The sequence below is a fragment of the Asterias amurensis genome, chromosome 14 (genome assembly GCF_032118995.1).
Source record: "Asterias amurensis chromosome 14, ASM3211899v1".
NCBI lineage: Eukaryota > Metazoa > Echinodermata > Asteroidea > Forcipulatida > Asteriidae > Asterias > Asterias amurensis.
Window position 1 is genome coordinate 2501 of NC_092661.1, and position 24965 is coordinate 27465.

At 36.4% G+C, this 24965-nt stretch overlaps 2 long non-coding RNA genes across 4 annotated transcripts; both read right to left on the reverse strand.

Annotated features, from left to right (window-relative positions):
* Positions 1–3368: 3368 nt before the first annotated feature.
* Positions 3369–18872, reverse strand: LOC139947507 (uncharacterized). 2 transcript variants are annotated; one of them, XR_011787358.1, is made up of 5 exons: positions 18829–18872; positions 17833–17911; positions 15943–16016; positions 14442–14501; positions 3369–3927 (listed from the first exon to the last, which is right to left on the reverse strand). It is a non-coding gene; the product is annotated as an uncharacterized lncRNA (long non-coding RNA). The 2 variants fall into 2 exon arrangements; XR_011787357.1 differs by lacking the exon at positions 3369–3927 and having other exon boundaries at positions 11735–14501.
* A 2828-nt stretch (positions 18873–21700) lies between these two features.
* Positions 21701–24779, reverse strand: LOC139947565 (uncharacterized). Of its 2 annotated transcripts, XR_011787367.1 has the most exons (5): positions 24626–24779; positions 24314–24395; positions 23664–23841; positions 23003–23369; positions 21701–22877 (listed from the first exon to the last, which is right to left on the reverse strand). It is a non-coding gene; the product is annotated as an uncharacterized lncRNA (long non-coding RNA). The 2 variants fall into 2 exon arrangements; XR_011787366.1 differs by lacking the exons at positions 24314–24395; positions 24626–24779 and having other exon boundaries at positions 23664–23902.
* Positions 24780–24965: the final 186 nt, after the last annotated feature.

The window sequence follows — 24965 nt, forward strand, 5'->3', positions numbered from 1 at the left end:
ACAATCAAATTCGTGGATAATTACTTTACTGGCAAAAAATACATCACTTCATAGGGAGTTGTTTGTCACAATGTTTTCAACTATCAATCTCTCACCATTACTAGTAAGAAAGTGTCGTGGCCGAGCGGTTAAGAGCACCGAATTCAAACTCTGGTGTTTCTGATCAGCAGGGTTCGAATCCCCAGCCGCGACACTGTGTCCTTGAGCAAGACACTTGACCATTGCTTCGTCCAGCGGGGGGCAGAGGGGGTGGAACTGTGTGCCCATGACACCGGGTTGATGAACTAATTTTTAGTTAACACACGGCGTACTAGTAAAGAAAGTGAAGGGTGTAATTGGAGCTGATCACCGTTGATTGTTTTATAGTTTAATGAAACAAACAATATTCCCCTTCAACAAACATACATGTACTATTGTCAAGATACAGAGATATAACACATGTAGTCTTGTTGTACAATCATCTGTGTGACTGGTAAGGGTTAACGATTTATACAGAGATAACATACATACGTGTACAGTTCTAATAAAAACATTAAATAGTGTGCGTTTTTTTCTCATTATTGTCTGGGTACCTCAGAGTCGCACGACTACAATTTTGCAATGGTCAATGTCAAATTAATGTTCACATATGTTTTATTTAATTTATGCAATAGAAGACCAGTATCCAGTATGACTTTTTACAAGCAAAAATTGTGTCACGTACATTAAACATGACAGTTCAAACCAAGAGACTTGGGGGAATAAAACAAAATGTTAATGACGTTTAATAACTTCTGTACTGGGCTGGGATACTTTAAGTTTATGTTTTGCGTCACACTGAAAACTTCAATACTTTAATTGGTTTAGGGAAGGTTCACAATTACTTGCATTGTATTCGGCACTTTGTAGTGCTATATGTGGGTTCCACATTGTGATTAGGTTGTAAGTACGTTATTATTGTTTGGCCGGTTTAGTGTTTACCGTCGTTTTACGCGGTTTGACGCTATTGACGCTGTAGTTGTCGCGATGGTTTTCAGGATTTAATATTTAGGTAATTTGAAAAGTACACTAGTGTTAATGAAGGTCAGTCGGTCTCCTTTGATGGTCAAAGAAATTATTGACGGTGTGATGGGGCCATCACGGAGGTTTTATGGGGGTCACAGACAGTTCGGAAGATGGAAGATGGTAGATGGTAGATGGTAGATGGTAGATGGTAGATGGTAGATGGTAGATGGTAGATGGTAGATGGTAGATGGTAGATGGTAGATGGTAGATGGTAGATGGTAGATGGTAGATGGTCAGTGATGGTATGCATCGGGTGCGCCGTTCAGTGTTCACGCTGTTTTAAATAAAAATTTAATGAAAAAAATTAATTAATGACGGTCTTTTTGATGTCTTCACGCTGTATAGAGCCATCTTGACGGTGTTTTAAAAGAAATTACGTTCAATTCAATTGACGCTCGTTTTCCTACATTTGTATTTTGTCGTATGCCTCATTTGCATATACCTATAGCTAATGCAGCCCCACCCTACCCAGTAACCCACAAATACAAATTAAATTAACCCCGCCCACAAATAATTGCCACTCTAAAAGTGGCGCGTGACTTTGTGGTCGGGTTGTGGATCACTCTATGTTCGTAGAGAATATCCACTGCATGTATAGCGCGCCTAGCGGTGAAGCTTACCGCAGCAGGGAACCATACTATCCACTGCCTCTTCACATCTAACGAAGCTTCAGGGTTCATATATAAGTGCATTCAAGTTCCAAACATCCTAGTCATGGTTGCTAATTGTTGCTAAAAGTCGTCAGAGAAATACACATTCAGCACATACAGTTCTACCGAACCTTACAAAACTTATCTCAAAAATGATTTGTTATTGTTTTTTATAAGATTACAGCGGAAGATGGTTCAAAAACAACGCGACATTACCGAAAACCCATATTTTCACGGTCGAAACTTGTCGATTTCATATGCAAACTATCGTTTTCAGCGCTGAAAGTGAACCAATCACAGACCATTCAGTTTTTTTTAACAAACCAATCGGAAACAAATAGCATGTAAGCCGGTCTCTCAATCACAAACCCTTCAGGTCATCCACGATAACATAGTACGACGATCACCAAGAACAGCTAAAAACAACCATTTCTTAATAATAAGCCAACAGGAAACAAATTCTACATTGCCGGGATCAACAAAGAGATTCAAGTATTAAGGTAAGTCTCACGTTTCAGATTGTTTGGACACGATGTCTACATATTCAGACCGAACAAGTAGAAAAACAAACTTTGTGTCTGTGGCCAATAAGCAATAGTCTAGCGATGCATTGTAACCGTAACACTCTGGGATATTTAACCATAATGACACACAAGTTAAATTTCAAGTGGTATAGATGACACAGCTCGGCAAAAAAACAATAACACACGTTTAGCAACATGGGCATGGAGAGGAGGCAAAATATTACATAATAAAATATTTCAGACAACAAACAAAATCGTAATACTAATTAACAACGCTTTTTAATAGACATCTGTTTCGGTTGTCATCAAATGCTAAGATTTTTATACCACAATCAGTAACCAAATCTGTTAATACTAAGAAGGTTGATTATCGGTGGTTTAGAGAAGAAGGTTTCTTTCAAGTAGGGATAAACACAAAAATAACAATTGATCAGTGCAACTACAACAGTTCAACATAATATATTTATCCAACTGTTGTTTAAAAAAAAAAATTGATAGATCAACTTTAGAGATGAACTTTTAGAGAGTTCAAATAGTGTCACTTTAAGGGAAGGGTTACATTGGAGTAGGTAGCACTCCTAATGTAACGGCATTACAAACTATTCATATACTAGCATCAACAATTAATAAAGCAACAGGTAACAGTGGACTAACACTCTTAATGTAAGGGCACTACAACTGCTCATTACTAGCATCAACAATTAATAAAGCAACAGGTAACAGTGGACTAACACTCTTAATGTAAAGGCATTACAAACTGTTCATTACTAGCATCAACAATTAATAAAGCAACAGGTTACAGTGGACTAACACTCTTAATGTAAGGGCATTACAAACTGTTCATTACTAGTATCAACAATTAATCAAGCAACAGGTTACAGTGGAGTAACACTCTTACATATGTAAGGGTAAATACACTTGCACATGTAACGGTCTTACTCCACTGTAAACTATTGCTTACTAGGATGTCTAAAGGGACCTGGTTACATTGGGATAACACTCTTACACATGTAAGGGCATTACAGAGTAGTGCTTACTACAATAAATACAAACTTTGGTATATTCAATTGCAACGACATTTCACATTACAGTAATGTGGTTATGTAAAAGCATGACCAAGAATTACAGGCCAAAGTTTGACAGCAACAAGAAAACATTTTCACATATGACAACAACACTTCTCAGAGTGCATTTTAAGTCTATTAGCCTGTTAAACAGGAACTTATTTTCAGGCAGGTAAACTTAACTATATTCACACATTGAATGCACCCCAAAAAGTTCAGGTGGTTTTTCAAGACCTGACTGAATCAAGATAACTCTCAATAACAAAGATAACTACAAATGGGGTCTAAGGACATTTCAGCAGGTCAAATGGACACACCCACTAATAATAAGTTTTATCAGGTTAAAGATTCAAATGGGGTCTGCGGCCATAGACCGGTGGTTTACAAAATGTATGACAGTACCCATGCCTCGATACATGGCACTTTACAAAGTCTTTTCATCGTGCTTTTTTAAGGTTCACTCTCCAGCTGATAGTAAAAGCTCTACGTTGAGGTACCTGAACATTTAATGACTGTCAAATATGTTACTTGACATTCAGTGTAGTAAAAACATAGTTTCAATTACTCGGTACATAAATTAACTATTTTTTTGGTTAAACACACTGCACACTATTGTCAACGACCAAATCTTCTCACATGCTGTATCTGTAAATATACAAAACAAAACAAACCTGTGAAAATTTGAGCCCAATTGGTCGTGGAGGGTTCCGAGAATAATTGACGAAAAAACACCCTTGTCACATAAAGTTGTGTGCTTTTAGATGGTGCATTTAGAGACCTTATTAATTCGAAATCTGAGATCTCAAAATCAAATTTTTGGAAAATTAATTCTGTCTAGAAACTACTCTACTGCAGAGGAAGCCGTTTCTCACAATGTTTTGTACCATCAAGTTCTCCCCATTACTCATCATCAATTTAATGCCAATAATTATTTTCAGTAGTTTACCAAGGTGTCCACTGCCTTTCACTTTACTAAATTACCTACAGTACAAATAAAGTTTACTTCAAAGAAAATTTAGTGTTCTTTAATTACACTATATGTCCTCCAAGGGAAATTTACTGTAGTTTAATAAAAGTATGTACTTCAAGGAAAATTTACAGCACTTGTTTTACAATATGTAATTCAGGGAAATTTACTATACTTTAATTACAGTATGTACAGAAACACCTTTACAATTTTAAATCATACTTTCACGTTATTTTCAAAATTAGGTTTGATTATTAAAGTCACTGTATTTTGTGTAAAATTGCTGTTTTAATTCTATGAATTTAATATTATTGTTGGTTTCTTTCTAAAGGAATAAAATAAGTGTCTTTGTTTCAAAACAACAGGTCATCAACAAAATTTGTTTCCTTTATGTTTTGATAATGTATTGTTCTTTCAGTCCTCAAATTTGGACACTTTGAAAAGCAACAACACCATTTACTGACTGTTTTGGAAAACTTCACATTTGGAAACAATGTTTTTCACCTGTTTCCTGTCAACTTGAAACTTTTAATGATCGAGCAGCAACTTTGCTTTTGTTTATGTTTTCAGGACTTACCAAGTAAATCAGATTACATAATGCTGCTTCTTATTATAATAATTTTTATTTTATTTTTGTTACTTTTTTTAATTACTAATATTTGTTGACATGTTATATTTCGACCTTTTGGGTGTAAAGCTTGTATTCAGTTTTCGGCCTGATATTTGTTACTTTTTTTAATTACTAATATTTGTTGACATGTTATATTTCGACCTTTTGGGTGTAAAGCTTGTATTCAGTTTTCGGCCTGATATATACTTACATCAGTTTATTTCACATTTCATATTTCATTCATGTTCTATTTGCATTTAAAACAACGCAAACAGTTATCTCTGATGCATTAATTTACAATGCCTTGTAGCTAGTCTAACAATACTTTAATAATCAGTACCCACAAAATGCAAGGACTGGTATAAAATACAAGTCTACTTTCAAGCGCCACCCAGACTTCGCGTACGTTTAACGAATGTACAAATGGCTTGAGCCCATGCTTTTTCTTCCAGGAGTATCTCGACATTGTACACTTGTTTCACGGATTGTACAATACAAGTTTTTTTTGTAAGAAAGGATCTACAGATAATAATATAGCTTCTGTCCCAAGAAGTAGTCAATAAGGTTACTTTCTACTTTGATACTTGAGCCTATTTTATGTCGTTTCAACAGTGTTTGTGACCTTCATGTTCGTGCTCATTGACATTGAACTGGTGTTGTGACCGGGCCACTGCACACATGGGAAGTTGCATCGTTGTTTGGAATTCTTCACTTTCATCGGTAAGTGTGTTACTATTAATGTACTATACTTAGAATACGTAGGACTAGGTTGTAGGTGGAAGCTCACAGACTTTTAGGCAATGAGAACGAAAATGATAGATTTGCGTCCACCGCCCGCATGCTCTGAAAGCTACCGCCGAAAAATTTAATTACTTTCACAAAATTTCATTAGTTTCACAAAAAAGGCTATGCATCATCACAAATATTCAAGTTAAAATCATCAAACAAGGGTAAAAGGTTATATTTACGCATTTTAGTATTGTCATTGCGATCATTCTGTTTGCAGTTAAACACGCATAAGATCTGCTGCCGTTCATCTGTCGAGCACAATCGACAAATTTGCCCCACAAATATTCTGCGCAATTTTTAATTTGCGCTATGCAGAATAGGCAAATTTGTGTATCGAGCTCCACTTTGCGCAATTTGAAGATTGCGCATCTTCGTGTGCAAAATAATGAATAAAGAAAAAAGAAAAAAAACCTCATGTCCTTTCAAAAATGCCCGGAAGCAAATCTAAAACTTTCATTCTCATGGCTTTAAACAAATAAATAAGGGGAGTCCAAAAACAAATTTGCAAATGTTAGCTCATATTTTATAAAATGAAATTAAAAACAGGATTCCAAATTGGATTGGGTTGGCATTTTTATCTAAGTTTCGTCTGTTTGATTGCAGCATGATTTTAAATTTTCATACCTTAATATGTAAAAGTGGTGCATCAGTTCATCGTAGTCATGATAATTTATGTTGGTTTTTCAAGACATTTATGCCAAAACACAACCCCATGAAGTAGGCAGCCCCATGAATACCCACTGACAACAGTAGGCATTAAAACTAAGATCATGGGTCACTTTTTGCCATTTTGTCAGTTTCATGAGGACAGTAGCTGACTGAGAATCACAGAAGAAAAAAAACAAACAACGGTTTAAGAGCAACATTGTAAACATAGCCCACGATTTGTCACAGGTACTTCTAAAAAACTACAGTAACTATAAAGCTCCCCGTGAGAGAGCCTTATAGTTTCTAGAAGTATGTCACTCTGTCTTCAATTAGAAACTTCAATAATGGACAGACTCCTTCTAAGTTCCATAATAAATAGAGACAAAGCTGCAGGATATGTTTCTTTTTCAGTACTTCAAGGAAGCAGCTTCATGTAACACATATTCTAATAACTTTTAAGGTTTTACATTTGACGGAATGGACAGAACTGTGAGGTCCTAATCAATCATGTGTTTGGGGAGTACTTGAGTACAATCAATAAGAAAGCTATAATGCATAAACTTACAACTATGCTTTTTCGTGTCCCCTTCTAAAAACCCTTTTAATCCTGTCTTGCTAGGAACTTTATAATGTGCCGGTGTTATTTGTACATATTATAATGAAATTCATCTGAATGAGTACATATTAAAACAATTTTGTTTTTCTCTCTCTCTTTCTTCAATAGTTCAAACTACAACTTCTCGGATTCTTCCTCGACTTGCTGTCATCACAGAAGGCCACAAGCATGGTGAAACAGAGTGACAATGTCACCTCATAGGCTAAACACTCCAAAAAGAGATTGAACCTGTTGTGTCGGCAAATGTACCCTGTAGGGATGTAAGCAATTGACCAGTCCGTTGGGACAGTTTCTTTTCCTCTTTTTCGGCCAATTGTGTCAATTCACCTGACGGGACAAAAAGTGATTGACGGGACATAATATGACTGACGGGACACTATTTCAAGACGTCACATTATTCTCTTTACTAAATATCAGTAAACAAAAATGGTTTTTGTTTTTTAGTTCAGGCGAATTGGATAGTAGATACATTTAATACACTGGACACCTTTGGTAATTGTCGAAGACCAGTCCTTTCACTTGGTGTATCTCAACATACGCATAAAATAATAAATCTGTAACAATTGGAGCTCAATATTTATCGAAGATAACAGACAATAATGGAAGAAAAAACAGCAAACGTTGTGTTTTTTCAGATTCTTTCATTTAAGACCTCAGCTGAGGTCTCAAATTCAATTCTAAATATGTTGCTTCACAGGGAGCTGTTTCTCACAATGTTTTATACTATCAACAGATCTCCATTGTTAGTTACTACTAAGTAAGTTTGTATGCTAACAATTAATAATTTTGAGTAATTACCAAGAGTGTCCAGTGCCAGTACCAAAACAAGGATATACTTCAGTAAATATGGATTTGTGAAGAATATATGACGATCAAAACCCACCGCAGAAAAATGTATGCTGCCATGGAATGTGAATCTGTTGAAATTGGGGCTTTCTTGCAGGTAAAATTTGAGTTCTGAAGCTTTGACATTTTTCGGCCCCAGAAATGGACCCTGATATCCAGGACATCACTGTAGTACAATACGAAAGTGTAAGGCCTCCAGGGCTAAGTTCACAGGGAACTTGGATGGCCCAACGTTGATCACAGAGACCGACGCTCAGAGTGAGCTCACTGGGGTTGACAAGTGCTTGTTCATTATCAGTTGAATAGTCCACCTACTTTGGAAACTTGAATGAGACAAAGCAAAACAGTCGGCGTGCTAGTGCGTGCGTTTTGGCCTTGATAAATTTGCTAGTGCATCGGTCCTCCGAGGAGTGCATTTGGGAAGACAGGTTTGTTGAAGGTATTTCGATTGGATTTGAGAAAGTGAGGCAATTAAAGAGTTTTTTCACATAGAGCTGTGTGTCAGAGTCCCCTCATTTATGTTCTCACAAACCCCCCAGAGATATTTCCAACCCGGCCCCCGGAGTGCAACAGACAAACAGTAACCGGTCGGGCAGTAGATTTCCACCAAAACGAGCCTGCAGCCTTAGCCCGAGACTGCTTGTAGTATTCCCCTGGTCTGAGGTTCACTTTGGATTCGGGATAAGGGGAACTTTAGGCCCAGTGGTTAGACTTCTCCCAAGACTCCCGAATTCGAATTAGTCTCGCAGGAAACACGCCACAGTATGTGATCATAATATTTCATGTGGATGTGTAAATTTCACCCGGGATTGGAAAAAAGGTCTCAAAGCTGATATTTAACCATTAATACATATCTTAATTGGATGTGAACTACAACACAAATGTGTGATTCAATATTTATCTGCTAATTTAGGGTATCCACACCTGTTCCAGATCCTTCAACTTCAATTGTCATAAACATTTATCAATCTAAGGAGACAAAAGGGTAAAGTGGTTTTGGACAGCTTAGATTGTCTACTTTGCATGCAGTAATTATTTGAAAGCATATAATGAGCTTTTACAATTCAATGCAAAAAACAACACAACATTTATGTGGAATTAGCCAAACAAACATAAGTTTGTCTGGGGATCATGTCATACGCAAGTTAAGTCCAAGGAAGAATGGGTTAGACTCATCATCAGCAGTAATAAGTTGTGACACATCTTATGCATTTTGTGAGCACTGTAATGGAACACAAAGCCTTTTTACGGCCTGGGGTCTGGGCCTGCCTACAGGAACAAATTTTGCATTTCAGATGCTCTGTGATGCAATCTAAGGCAATTAAGAGCCCTAATGGCAAACAAAACAGAACAAAATAAACACCCTCACATACTTCTCAAATGAATATGGAGTCAAATAATAACAGCCCTTAGTGCAAAGTTACCTGGGTAAAATATGACCAATATATCGCTCAAACAAGTCATAGAGGCCGCAGACTGACAATGGCATACAGAGATGGCGCGTCTCAATAAAGTAAACATACAGTAACTACAGTACAAGAGAACAAAAAAGTATGGAGATGAAACGCATGTACATGTATTTGCCCTCTTATGAGACACACAAGTTAGCAAAAACTGGGCGAATATTGTTCACCCCAGAACATGGGGGGGGGGGACACACATGTCCCCCTGTTCCCCTACCCCTGATTGACGCACATGCGTTGACTTAGTGTAACCCTGATGTAGCTTCGACAAAAAGAGCTTTTCAGGTACTGAGCATCATTTTGAAGTAGTGGTACAGTAGTACATGCATTTATTTTTTAAGGCCAGCTATGGTTAGTAATGGTGTAAAGGAAATCGCAGCTTGGAAACAGTTCTATTTAATTTTAGATATTGAAAGTGTACATATATGCAGGACAACTAAACTTCTTTTCCTTGTGGGGGAAACACTTTATACACGTACATGGGTCAGCGCATTGTACACAACACAGCTCTTTCTTATTCGTTAAGACATTTTATTGTGATTATAAAAGTGGGTACAAATGGACTTGCAATTTGAACACAGCAAATTGTAATTAATCACAGCAGTACCATTAGGATCTATACAGGTAGATTCACAGGTAAATTTATGCAGAGTTCTTTTGATTGTTGGAAACAGTTTCTATTGTAAAACAGAATTTCAGAAGCTTTATACTGTGAAACTTCTCAGATTCAAATAAATACATACAGTGTATGTTTCTACATTGACACATTAATTTTAACTTAAATGTAGGGGCATGCATGCATGAGGGTCTGCACGTTTATAGCCCAGTGGCAGAAGTTTGTGCAGTAAAGACAAGACAAGGCAGTACCATAAACAGGTTCACAGGCAAAATATTTCTTGGAACTATCCGTTCAATTGTTTTAATACTTTATCAATGTAGTTGTATACAATCTTAAAAAACGGGCCCATTTTTTAGATAGCAGAAACTTCCCAGCAAATGTCAACAAAGAAATAATAATCCCTATAGGGATACACACTCTGAAGAGCATTACTGCCATTATGCTTCTTATATTTAAAAGGCAATGTATTTACTTCACAGTGAAATGTGTCTCAAAGTGCACTTTACTATACAAAGCTGCTGTAATTCTTACTACATGTATGTAAGTCTTTAATTAGTCATTTTAAAATGTATACAAACCATTTGATCAGAAGACTTCAGTTACAAGTTTAGTCATATTGCTGGTTAGCAAATTTAAAAGCATGTTAATTGTAAGATTAGATTGGGGCGTCTGAATTTATCGAAACGGGATTTTGTACAATTAGTGTATACCTTTGATTCTTTGAACCATATCAATGGTGGAGAATACAATAAAATGAACCTGTGACAAATTAATTTCAATCCGCTTCAGCAGTCACAATGTGATTGCAAAAATCATCCACTGGTGTATAGCTCACTTAATAAGTAGTGGGGTTTCACAAAATCATTTAAATTGTTTAATCTAGTTAAAACTTGACGTTTATCTAATAGGCAAAACAGTGGACATTAACTAATTAACAATGTTGGTTTTACACAAAAGTACAATTTGATTCACTTTACGACCATTTGGATATCTTTATCATACCACAGCAGTCTCCACTCACAAACAGGGCCATTCCAATAAGGAGTTCAAATCAATCTAACAGTAACTATGTTTCTATCAGAACTTCCTATTTGTACATGTATGTATTCTTTGTGAAGAGATCAGTCCTTGTACAAGCTTAGGCTTCTTGTCTGCGACCTCCCACTATATGATTAACTTGTTAAGTAGTTTTTCATTATATTGCACTACCTAATGGTATGGAAAATAAATCTAATATCTGAACCACCATAATTTAAGTGTGCCACAAACTAGAAAAAGAAGAGTGGACTCAAAAGCTATTAAACTCCCACCAGTAAACAAACACTAAATTAAAAGCAAATCAAAAACATGACAATAAGTGTCATACATTAGCCTTTTACCTTTACTAAATTGTATTGGACTTCAGTTTCCATCCTATTGGCTAATTGAAGGAGGTTTACAGTCACCAAGTACTGGTTCTATTCTATTTGATTCTATTCTATTCTACTGTCCTATATTTAACGATTCTTTTTAGGAGATTTCTTCAACATAGTTAATTGATGGGCTATCTTTGCCTGAGTCTAAAGATGGAGTTTGACCGTAAAGAAGCAGCACGCACCTCCGCACAAGGCAGAAGTGCCACACACCTCCGCATCAATGCAGAAGTGGCACGCACCTTTGCATGATGAGTGCAATCTCACAATGTCACCATTATAGGAGCTGATCACCCATGATGAGAGACAGACCGTACTGGGATACAATGCAAGACATCATACTGGGGTGGCGAGCCTTCTAAACGCTGTCGCCTCCATCTTTTGAGTTTAATTAGGTTTACAAATGTAGACTAACACCCCCCCCCCTCCACACTGCATAATCCCACTCCCCCCATCCCCACCCCCCCCCCCCCCCTCCCCCCAAAAAGATAAAAATAAAAAATAAAAGTATGTTCCCGAGGCTTTGCACTCATGAAATGTTAGCTTGGTAGCAGAATAATTCCATTCCAATATTGTGCATGTGGCGTGATTGTGTCCAGGAAAGGTTTTTCATACTCACAGTCCTCACTTGTTACAATGTAGTCACATGGGAAGTTGGATCCAAAGTGTCCTCTTGTCCAATTAGTACAAATTATTAAAACCAAACACCCAACACAAATACATGTCACTTTTATTCTAAAGATAAGGTATTCCATTATTCTTCAAAAGAAGTCTTAATTATAAGGTATAGCATTATCACTCAGTTTTTGGTCAGGAAAACACATTAAATTTGTGGACATACCAAATCTTTAAAATTAAAAGTATTTCAATTGAGAGCTGACAACTCATCACAATTACACATTAATGCCTAAGAATAAACATAAAAGTAAAAATTACCAGACACTTCTTTACTGCAGGTACACATGATTTATTCGCAATAACAAACTTTACAATACCCAATTAAAGGCAGTGGACACTATTGGTAATTACTAAAAATAGTTATTGGCATAAAACCTTTCTTGGTAATGAGCAATGGATATAGGTTGATGGTATAAAACTTTGTGAGAAACGGCTCCCTCTGAAGTGCCATAGTTTTCGAGAAAGAAGTAATTTTACACAAATTTAATTTCGTGACCTCGAGTTAAGAACTTGAGGTCTTGAAATCAACCATCTAAACGCACACAAGTTCGTGTTGCAAGGGTTGTTTTTCTTTCATTATTATCCCGCAACTTTGATGACCGATTGAGCTCAAATTTTCACAGGTTTGTTATTTTATGCATACAGTATGTTGAGATACATGTACACCAACTGTGAAGGCTAGTCTTTGACAATTACCAATGGTGCCCACTGCCTTTAAAACAGCATTGCTTTTTATTTCAAATTAAAAACAATTTGAAGAAATAAATTAACATAAACAAGTACAGGTACACGTATGTATTCACAAACACGTAACAAGACAGATAAACCGCAAAGTTGTCAGCTCACAATTAAAATATTTCAAAGCCATGGCACAACAATTTCTATTAATTGTCATATCGAACACTCCTATTGAAAAAAGGATTAAAAAAAATTTTTTTTTTAAAGGATTAATAATAAAAAACAAAAGGTATGTTGTTGTAACTCCTAAGCTTGAGTGTAAATAAGGAGTGTACAATTTTGTGAACTTCTGGGAATATAAAGTATACTATCTGATTGGAATTTCACAGATTAAGTCATAATGCAAATGGCATTATCAAGGTGTACAAAAGGGCGATAGTTCCATACCTTTGACCTTTATACCCCCAGAAACAAATGGGACTTTCTGTTCTCTCAAGTTGCAAGTTCCCCCCCCCCAAAAAAAAAACATAATTACACAACTGAGTTTGCCCGGAGGCTAGAGGCAGTGTGAATCCTCGCTTAGCAGCAGGTTCTGCAAATGATTTAATAGATTTGCATCCAGAATAAAGAATATTAATTTGGTTTGTACCCATATACACTGATGAATTGCCACTGTTTACTCCGTACTTACCCGAGTAAAAAATCACAGGCATATTACTCGGTTGGTATTCGAACCCACGACCGTTGCAAATCTAGAGCAGTGTCATACCAACTAGACCACTGAGATTGCCCGGTGGCTAGAGGCATTTTGAATCGTAAGTGTAGCAGCGGGTACTGCAAACGATTTATAGATGTTACACTTGCATCCGAAATAAAGAATATTAATTTGTTTTTTTTACCCTTACACACCAATAATTGTTAGCACTTTATACTCAGAACTTACCAGAGTTCTGCGAAGAAAAAATATCAAAGGCATAAAAAAAACTATTAATCGGGTGGGATTCAAGGGAAAAAAAATGACATCGCACCGTGGCTTTGAAGACAACACAAAAAAGAACAACACTAATGCATGCAAGGCAGTATGACAGTCTGATGGTCAACAAACTCCTACAATATCAAGCAAATCTGAAAATGAACAAGCACATAAAGATTTCTTACATGTACACATTTACAACTTCAATAATGAATCATACTGTCTTGCATAGCATTTTTGGGACAGGAAAGGTGCACAAATACATAACTCTCATCCATTCATTCGTTCATTCATTCATTCTATCTACTGTACACAACTAAATGATATGGTTTCATGGATAATGTATAGGAGCAAATAGAGTCCATTTCATACTGTAACAACTACACTTAATACATTATGAAGTATCAAACACTTTTCAGTTACAAAATGAAATTCATTTACAATTTGTACAACAATCATTCATAACTCCTAACAAAATACATACGTGCAGGGATACATCTATATAGACCACACACACAAATGTTTGTCATTGGATTAAGGAAAAATGCTTCAAGTGTCATCATTTGTAGGTACCAGAAAAAATCATTCACAGCACGTCTGTGGAAATGGGGTTTTTTCAAGTAAAGTGACGGAGGACAGGATTGAAATCTACATGGCATTATCTGCATTTCAGTCTTGGGTATACAAGTTTCTGTGTCTTTTGCATATTCATGGAGAGCATTTTTTCCAAGGACAAGCATCTATGAGTGATTATAGTACAACAAATATTGAATACATTTCCTTTTTGCATTGTCAGAACTTGATCAATCTGCACCATGCATTCTCATATGCATCCAATGTTTGTATTTAACACAACTAACCATAGTCCTTTGATGATACTTGCTCCTTCAGTGATGTCAAACATTTCACATAGACAAATCCTAAGAAACATGAAAAAAGACACATTCAATTTAAATGTTTTATAAGACTATTTATGAACAATGACACACAGCATTACAAAACGATTCTGAACTTGTAGGTGACATTAACATAAAGAGACCAAGTTAAGGAAAGGACATACAAACAAAATGAATCACAGTTGTGGGTACTCTTTGTTCTTTGAGGCATGGTGCACAATTTCAGTAATCATGAAAACTGATTACTTTGTTTTCAATACTTCATATTCATGGACTCACAGTCTGGTGTCTCTATTAATTCAGACGTTTTTCCTTTCATCTCAAACTAGGGTTTCTTTTTAGCTCTTTTTGCATTCGATTTTGTTACGTGCGCACATCATTTCGTTTTTCCCGTTCAGTCATTCAATTTTGCTTCGCTTTAGGCATTCTATTTCATTTATCATGTTTATAGGTAATCAAGACTTCACTTTGAGGCAATGAAGAAGTCAACAGTGATCAACTTCATACTTGTGGTGTGAATAGCAAAGGGTGGAGGGGGTGGGGGAGGGGTAGGGTAAGGCTCTTTGTCTGGGTTCATTCCATAAATGAGTCAACGAGGCAATAAAGAAGTCCACAGTTTGTCCAATATTGGTAAACCAGGGTGGTTCAACCATAAGGATTGTAGCTAGACTCTTTCATTAATTTGTTTATTGAATTGTTGTTGATGTTAGCAGGGATTCTGGCATGTGTGTGTGTGTGTGTACTCCAGCTTATCACAACTAGGCATTCTACACTATACACAGCTAGTGAAGAAATTAAATGCTGGTGTTCATAAGCGCAGAATAATTTTGCGGTAAGCAGAGCCAAGATTTTGAGCCATAGAGTGATGTTTTCCGGTCTTAAGTTCCTCCACTTCTTTGATCAGCCTCTTCACAATCAGCTTTAAATTGTTCCTTTCTACATCCTCATATTTTCGTTTGTGCCAATTATTTATAAGAGATTTAAAATGAAGACAATTATTTGTTTCCTTTTTCTTTTGGTTTCTACAAACAAACAGCTACAGAACAACTTACTGTCATCTGGCCAATGAAAATGAAAGCCAAACATGAAACCAGCTCCCTCAAGAGTTCGGCATGCACGATCCAACCTCTTTTTTGCATTTGCCATCCATAGGTGTTTATGCGCATGTGCACATCTCATTTGCATATTTCATAGGAAGGGCCTATTTGTCATCAAAGTTAGAAAACCCAATAACGATAAAAAAAACACCCTTGTTGCAAAACTTTTTTCGAAAACTACCTTTAAACCTTTAAACCTATGTTACTTCACAAGGAGATGTTTCTCACAATTTGCTTATACTATCAACAGCTTTCCACTGCTCGTGACCAAAACTATAAAGTTTTTGGGCTAACAATTATTTGGTGTAATTACTACTAGTGTTCAGTGCCTCTATAAAGACCATTTTAAAATACATGTATGTACTTACCACAGAACAACAGCAAGATGATTTACAAATCATTGTCAGAAACATTTGTATCAGAGTTTCTGTCAAAGCATGGTCTACAACAGAACAAAATATACACATAATCAGTTAAAACAAGTGTTCATGATCAAACACACTTGAATCACATCAGGGCCTAAATTAAAATAAATAAATAAATAGTAATAGCAAAACCATTCTCTATATATGATAAGTGTGCTGATTTTCATACATGACACAACAAACATGACCTACATCTTTACGTCCAATCTGAAGGACGGAGCAATAATGGTTAGGACACTTAACCATCGCTTTGACTTTCTGATTGAACGTAAAGCTGTAGGTCCCGTGTGTTGTAAACAGCATGTAAAAATAGTGCAGTTCATATCGCGAAAAGCGAACAGGTTACTGCGCCCCAGTATTCCTGGTTTAATTGGCTGCATAATGCGCCATAGCACCTTGTAAAACAATTTCCAAAAATAGGTCTCATAAATGTAAGCTCCACTGTACCTGGCAGGTAAAATAATGCGCACTTTCATATGCCCCTTAGGGGTGTGATAAAGCGCACTGTAAATGTACATGTAAAACCAAGTATTATTAAAAATGCTTAATGACACAAAATGTCACCACTCAGAGTCGAACCCATACTCTGCTGATCAGAAACACCAGACTTTGACTGCCGCATCAAATGGCTCCACCAAAATATTGCATTAACAGCCCACCAAGGTGGGCTACCTTAGAAAGATATATGTTAATTAAACTGTATAAAATGTAAGGTGTCTTTCTTCTTCATCCTTTTTTCCCCCTCAAAAATGTATGTTTATGAGTGTATGTCGAATGCTGAACTTGCATTTCTAGCCACAGATATGAATTGTGAAGGGATTAATGAATGTGAAAGAATGTATAAAATATAAATCACTTAAGTAATCAAAGTGCCATTTTTCAGAAAGTCAATGTTGACCCTGATAAGATGTTTCTTGAAGTTTTGAGGCCCAACGTAAGGAACTCCCAGTTGCAAGAAGTGCAGGGCAAAATGTTTGTCACTCTAAGGGTTGAGATTTAAAGAAACGGTAGCTAGCAAAAAGAACCTATTTTGGTAGTCATGGTAGAACACATGGTACTTACATGGCACATGGTGCAAATGGAAGTATAGGCCAAATACTACTCCATCAGGTTATTATTCACCTTTTACTACTAAAATGGCCAACCCAGCACTACCACAGTCACCTCTGTCCTAACTCTATGCATCCACTAACCATGCTGCTTAGAGTAGCAGAACTTCATGCATTGTCAGTGCTTACTTACAAAGGTCTTACAAAATGCTTTCAAAGGAATTTCATGGCAACAAAGGCTCCATTAAAAAAAGGAAGTGAGTATGCAAGAGCATAACAAAGAAAGTGTTTAATGTTGATAATGACCAGCTGGAACTCTGTTTATAACCAATTATTTTTGGTTACTATACACTAGTCTTGGTGCAAGACAGTTCTTGTTGCGGGCAATGCAGGCGCTGTTGGTGAGTTGGTCGCACTGTGTTAAAGAAAAACGAGGAATGTCTTGCACCAAGAATGCATTCAAAAAGTGTCTGAGTCATAGAAATTAAACAAACGCACGGAGCTCAAGGTCGTCAGAAAACAGATACATTTTTACAGAGTTTCTTAATGTATTATGCCTTTGAACCAAAAAGGCATAAATGAATGGGAATAAAAGAGCATTCACTCGTTCTTAAATTTGTGTTTAAAACTATGCAGGGTCGTGGCCATGATTAAAGGCCCTCGCCTTTCGCTCGAGCCTTTACCAAATGGCCAAGACCCTTCCAGTTTCACACTGCTGTTCATGACTACCATTTCATTCCATTCATTAGACCTTGTCTATTGGATTCAAAAAAATTAAACTTACCTTTATAGCTACTGGCCAGAATGAGTAATGCCGGGAGTGCATTAAGTTACTTCATTGTATAGTGAAGATCTTATTGAATCTAAAACAGATCAATGGTCAAAGAATAGAAATTAAGGATAAATTATAAATTATTATGTCAATTGCATCAAATAATGTCACTACCCTCCAGCAGGACCCCACCAACCTCCAGAAATTGTTATTATTAATATTATTATTATTATTATTTTGGACAATCTGTCGTTTTGTGCGCACAGTCTTGTTAACTCCCGGGAGAAAGGTTTACGATATCGCAACTCACCATTCACACTAATCTCTCTCATAGTACAAACATTGGTTTAACATCTATGATTATGAATTGCACAAATCAAGAAATTGTGATTCAGTAATTAGACGACAATATTTGTTCTCTAGTCATTGTGAAAACAGCGGTTAGCTGGGGGATATGACCACAATATTGTGATGTAAGTCCTGCAGTCTAACCACCTGACCACGGTGACACTACATTAATATGTACTTTAACTATACTAACTAGTCTGGATTTATAGTTATAGCCCTATTTAGTATTATTAAAAGGAAAGTACACGTTTGGTTATTATTACTCAAAATAAAAATTAACTTAAAAACTGGCTTGACGATCATTGGACTTGGATGGCTGATGGAAGTATAAAATAATGTAGGAAACGACTCCCTCTATGATTTATATGGGATACACCTAGTAGTAAGAAGACTGGTCTTTAACAAAATAACAATTACCAAACGTAAACAATGCTTTTCAGTACACTACGTACATACAAACGTGTACATTAGGCTTAGCTTACTACATAGATGCGTAGACCAGCTATCCGAAGAAAACGATTTAAAAGTAGCTTCTCTCGAGCGGACGGCGGAATGAACCAGATAAATGTACTCTAACAACCCTTAGCTTGACTTGTGTGCTTTAGTTGCTTCATAAATAATACTTTACACAGATATTAACAGTCAAAATTGTACACTTACTCATTTTATACTTCCCGCGATGATGTTCACCATCTTGAATTGATCGCGGAATGCAACACTAAACATAACTAGTCTACAGAGGGCGCTAGGGTTGTTCTTAGATGAAATGAATTTTCTTTGGCCCTGTTATAACAAAATATACTACCAGACTAAAGTTACCAGCATAATACCATGTCATGTTCAGCTTGCGAGTGGTATCCAGCTCGTTTCTGCTTAACATACAATTCTTTGAAATAATGGGCCCTGGATGCCATGCCACCTAGGCCCCGGGGGGGGGGGGGGGGGGGGGGGATGGGGGATGATGGGAGGGGCAAACCCGGGATTGTTCAGGTCCTGGGGAGAATGGTGGAAATTGCACTCTGTGTCCTATTAAACGAATTTTGACCATTTAAAATATTGCCTTGACGGGAACAGCCCTTGACTTATAATATTATAGTGGTTATAATGTTTACAAGTTGGCAATATCTTAAAAGAAGTATTCAAAGTGTACAGAGGTAACACAACTTCTCAGACTGAGTGCACATTGCTTAAGAGTTTTGGCAATATCTCAACTTCTCAGATTGTGTACTACTATGGGACTCTTCTCTCAGGAATTTTTGCAATAATATCTCAAAAGAAGTATAAGAAGCGTTACCACGATATCTCTAACTGTGTCTTGATCTAGGGATAATTATTCTTATAGTTTTGGCAATAAAGTAGTGCAGCCAAGCTTGAGTGCAGTGGCTTTGGGCTAAAGTAAAATGTGTTTTAAGACATTTTTCACTAGTGGCAAAAAAAAGCAATTTCTTTTACAGGGGTATTTTATTATTTTAAAATCTTAATTACCACAAAGTTGTTTCTTGTTTCACATGACCAAGGTATTTATTTCACACTAAGCCATAAACATAAATGTGGCAAAATAAAATGAACATTTTGAAAATACTATACACATAACGGGCAAAAAACACTTAAAAGTCAAAGACAGTGGACATTATTGATAACTGTTAAAGACTAGTTTTCACAGTTGATGTATCTCAACATATATGCATAAAATAACTAACCTGTAAAAATTTGAGCTCGATTTGAAAGAAAAACCAACGTCACACAAAGTTGTGTGCTTTCGATGCTTGACTTCGAGACCTCAAATTCTAAGTCCGAGGTCTTGAAATCAAATTCGTGGAAAATTACTTCTTTCTCCAAAACTATGGCACACCAGAGGGAGCCATTTCTCACAATGTTTTATACCATCAACTTCTCCCAATTACTCATTACCAAGTAAGATTTTATGCTAATAATTATTCTGAGTAATTACCAGGAGTGTCCACTGCCTTTAAGTGATTGATAGTTATGGTAATAGGCATTAATAGGGCTAACTGAAATTAATTAGGTTAGAAGACAATACCAGTATGAAAACAAGGGGTTGCTACATAGATTGGTTTTGACCTCATCGCAAATACTTGGTACGCATGCATAGCGATCAAGTTTGATTGCGAGCTGGATCAGCATGCACCTTGTTCAACAGTGAGGGCTACCCAAAAGAATTTGCGAAAAAGGTCTTTGATGACATTAGTTAACAACAGGGTGGACCACGTGAAGGTTGTCATCTTCCACCCCACAACAGTTAAAGGGATCATAATACATCAAAGTGTGTAACCATTACAACGATTGCTTCATTGGAAATGTTACCCCCTTTGATACCTAGCCTACGGAGTAAAAAACCAGAGATAACAAATACTCTGGAAAACCCCGCTTAAATTTATCTATAATAACTATGACTTAAGAAATGGTTTCAATTTTTCAATTAAAGTTGTTGACCAGGATTATGCGGTTAAAGAAAATTGTATATACTGTTTTCTAGCAGTAAAACCAGTTCCTTTGTCTAAGATAAGATACATTATATAATTTAAATCAATTTCCTATATCGGAAGTCATTATTAATAGTGGCTAGCTCCCATTGTCTGCAGAGTGAAGAAACACTCTTGTGAGAAAGTACTCTTGAAAACCCTGATATTAGCATCAAATAGCTACTACATAGGCATTATCAAACTTGTCAACAATTTTGTAATTAAAAAAAACCTTGTTAACAAGTACTCTCAACTATAACACTGTTGCGAATGGTATATCACAATACCAATCTTAGTGTGGCATTTTTGCCACAAAATTAACACAAGATAATAAAACCAATGTCATGTCCTTTGTATTAAAAAAATACCATAATTAACGAGCAATCTCAAATATTGAAAGGTATAAAGATTATGGATACTGAGTGTGACATTAATGCAACATAATTAACAGTAGATAATATAAATGTTGTCACCTTTGTTATAACCATTGTAAATAATTAATATAGCAACTTGTACTCGGTACCCGGCGAACAGCGCCCTCTATTGAGCAAAAACTCCACATCATGCACAAATTTATGATAAATAGCACTGCCTAGCTGATAACAATGAACATTACAATTAATTAGCATAACAATGACTCAAACACCCTCAAGGAACACAGTAGAATGTCAAAACCATTGTAGTTAATTAACATATTTATGAGGACTCCATAAACCTACAATGCCATGCCCATTATAATTAATAAGTTTACTCGAATACCCTCAATAAACATACAATGTCATGACCATTGTAATTTATTAGCATAATAATGAGGACTAAAACATCCTCAAGGAACACAGTACAATGTCATGACCATAATTTAAAACCTCAATAACAGTTATTGTGAGTCACAATATTTATGTCCTTAAATAATAACTAATACAAAACAAACATGGTGGCCACCATGTGGGGGTACCCCCAGAACACTTATAATATTGTTTGGATGAATAATGGAAAGACAGAGTGACACTTAGTAAAAGGTACCATTCATATTTAATACATCAATCAAATTCAGTAAAAGTAAAACTAAATTTTATTAGTTTGTAATGTTAAACCACTCATATACACTTCATGACAAGCTTGTTGTCTTTATATTTCTGATGAGTTTACCCTATTGTTTCATATTTGTAATGAGCAATTGCATTACAAATTTACATAACTTGTTTCATGCTTGTAATGCAGTACTTCATTACGCACTTGAAACTTTGACATACTTGCAATGAGGTATTTCATTGCAAGGATGTTTTGCATGAGTGTAATGAAATACCTCATTACAAACAAGCAATATAAAAATGTGAATACATTAACTTGTAAGGAATTATCTCATTACAAGTTATTACGTATTCTGTCTACAAAATAAGTTGAACAAGGCAGCTTGAAGCAGGAACTTCATCACATCAAGACATCACTACAACTCAACAACTTAAAGACCTTAAATTCCTACAGCCAGCCCAAGCCATTCCTCATCACACCAGTAGACAAAAGTCCGCAGTTCAAGGCTACCATCACCCTTCCAGACATCGGCCATGCATCTCACAAGCTCCAACGAATCGTCAGCCAAGCTCAACTCAAGACCTTCCCAGAAACAAACAAGAATCAAACATCACTTCACACAGACGACCAGCATTCCCTCCGAATGCGATGACACAGAGGAGACCTGCTGCATTCATATCCATGAGAATAAAGCACACGGCAGTCTGGGACACCATGACAAATCAGCCTTGATCAAACACTCACACAAACAAAGGGTCTTTCAGAGCCAACACTCACACAAAAGAGTGTACCCACAAGTCAAATATACATATTTATAGTTTCTTCCTATTTCTATTTACCATGCAAAGCTTCAAGCAATACTATAAATATTCAAGTCATTGTTCCACAATAAGAAAACTTTGTTGTGTAAGTGAGTTCAATCTGCAGATGAATCTGGATGATCATGCTGTAATATCAAGATCCATTGGAAGATTTGTTCAATGTTGTTCATGCTCTTGGAACGTCTACTCATTGGTCAAAGTACATCCTTAGTAACAGTCGAAGCTGGTGGATATGACCTTTGATGAGGGCAGTCATCATGAAGAAACAGTCCTCTTTACAAAGACGGTGTTGAAGCAACAATTTCATTGGTGCTGCATAATGTGGCTCAGCATCTTGACGTAACCAGCTCTTAGTTGTTCCACTCTGTTCATCCTGTAATATGGTATAAAACAAAATTGAAACAAAAAGATTTGTAAGTTCAAATTTTGTGTTTAAGCAAAGTTTATTTTCCGCACGTTAATGGATTTCTCAGATTTATTAGCTAAAAGAGATCTTACCTTCAAGGATCTTGGTACAGTGTAAGTAGTTGTAGAAATACTTAATGTATATCTCCTCAAGCCATGACGTATCTAACTTTGTGTTGTAATGTCACATCTTCATGGTCCATGTTGACAGGATGGCAGAAAAGTAGTCATCAAATAACCTGTATGTAAGTAGTAGAGCGACAGGTTGTCTTTAGCCGAAGCCATCTTGAGAACCTCTGATGGCAGCCTTCTACGCCCTGTCCAGCATCAGCATCTTAAGCTCAGTTGTTTCTGGTTGTGTGCTGTGTCATTCAGCTGATGTAAGAATGCTACATCAATGGCCATTGGTAGCATTCTTGTATAGACCCCGTCTAGCGGATGACCTCTAGGGGTGCGCCATCTGAAAGAAAGTTGTTATCACATCAGTACAAACCATATAGAGACTAATATAATGTAACCATCTGATGATCATTACGGGACTACTGCTTCAAAATAAAATCACAAAATTAGCTCAAAAATTGAGTTCAAACACTACTTTTCATGAACAAGTTTGAAGTTTCTGTCATCTCAAAGATGCAGACTGTTAAAAAGATTGATGCAACAAACTCTATGCACAATCCTTTAAAGTTATGTTATTACATGTGTAACATCTGTTTTAGTTTTATGTCTAAACAAATATAGTTGTCATTATTACATCTGTTGTTGATCCATCAGACTGCAATGAATTCTCTCATCCACCAGGGAGACAGGAACACAGGAACACTCCTCTATGAAGCCAGGCAACCAGCGGTTGTCTTCTTGGTCATCGGTGGATGGACGTCACCAGCACGAACGCAGATGCCATTGATGTGCAGTCTTCATTGGACTCCGTACTTCACAGGCAGTTGGTTTCGCATTTCACCATTGCAGTAAATAAAAGACAAAAAATAGATACATTCAGAAAGTGCACTTCCAAATAGAACTATTCCATTTAGTTTGGGAATAATTTAGGTCAACATAAATGTGGGTTTGAGTTTTTTTTATCATAATCCGTAAGGGTTTATTTCTTTGAATTTTTAGAGAGTCAAATATTTCTCAAAAACTCGTTTGTCTGCATTTAGCAAATCGTAAAAAAAATTGTAAATTTTTCGTTAAACTTTGATGAACAGTGATGAACACATCAGAGGAAAGAAAGGAATGTTTAGGTTCTGTTAAGGGTTAAACTGCATGGTTTTATGTAGCTAGTTTTGTTTGGGCATTCAAAAAAAGCCACATTAAGTTTTCAAAACCACTTTCTTTTACGACTTAATACTTATATGGACAGTAATAACTTATACTGTATTTTACTTCCTTAAGTCCTCTTACCCGGAAACTTGCATCCTCAGACAATAAGACACCCTCGTCCTCCTTCCATGATCCTTGGTAGCCATTATCCTTGTGACATCACCTGTATATGGAGAATCATTCAACAACTGCATCACTAAGTTAGTTCAAAAATTGAGTTCAGTCGCTGCTTTTCAGCAACAAGTTTGAACTATTTATGTCATCTCAAAGACATCGATTGTTGTAAAAAGATTGACGCAACAAACTTTCTGTGCAATCCTTTAAAGTTATGTTATTACATGTGTAAAATCTGTTTTAGTTTCATTTTAAAACAAGTATAGTTGCCATTATTACATCTGTTGTTGATCCATCAGACTTCAATGCATTCTCTCATCCACCAGGGAGACAGGAACTATCCTCTATGAAGCCAGACAACCAGCGGTTGTCTTCTTGGTCATCGGCGGATGGACGTCACCAGCACGAACGCAGAGGCCATTGATGTGCAGTCTTCATTGGACTCCGTTCTTCACAGGCAGTTGGTTTCGCATTTCACCATTGCAGTAAATAAAAGACAAAAAATAGAAACATTCAGAAAATGCACTTCCAAATATTATTATCCCATTTAGTTTGGGAAAAATTTAGGTCAACCTAAAGTTGGGTTTGAGTTTTTCTATCATATTATTTGTTAGGGTTT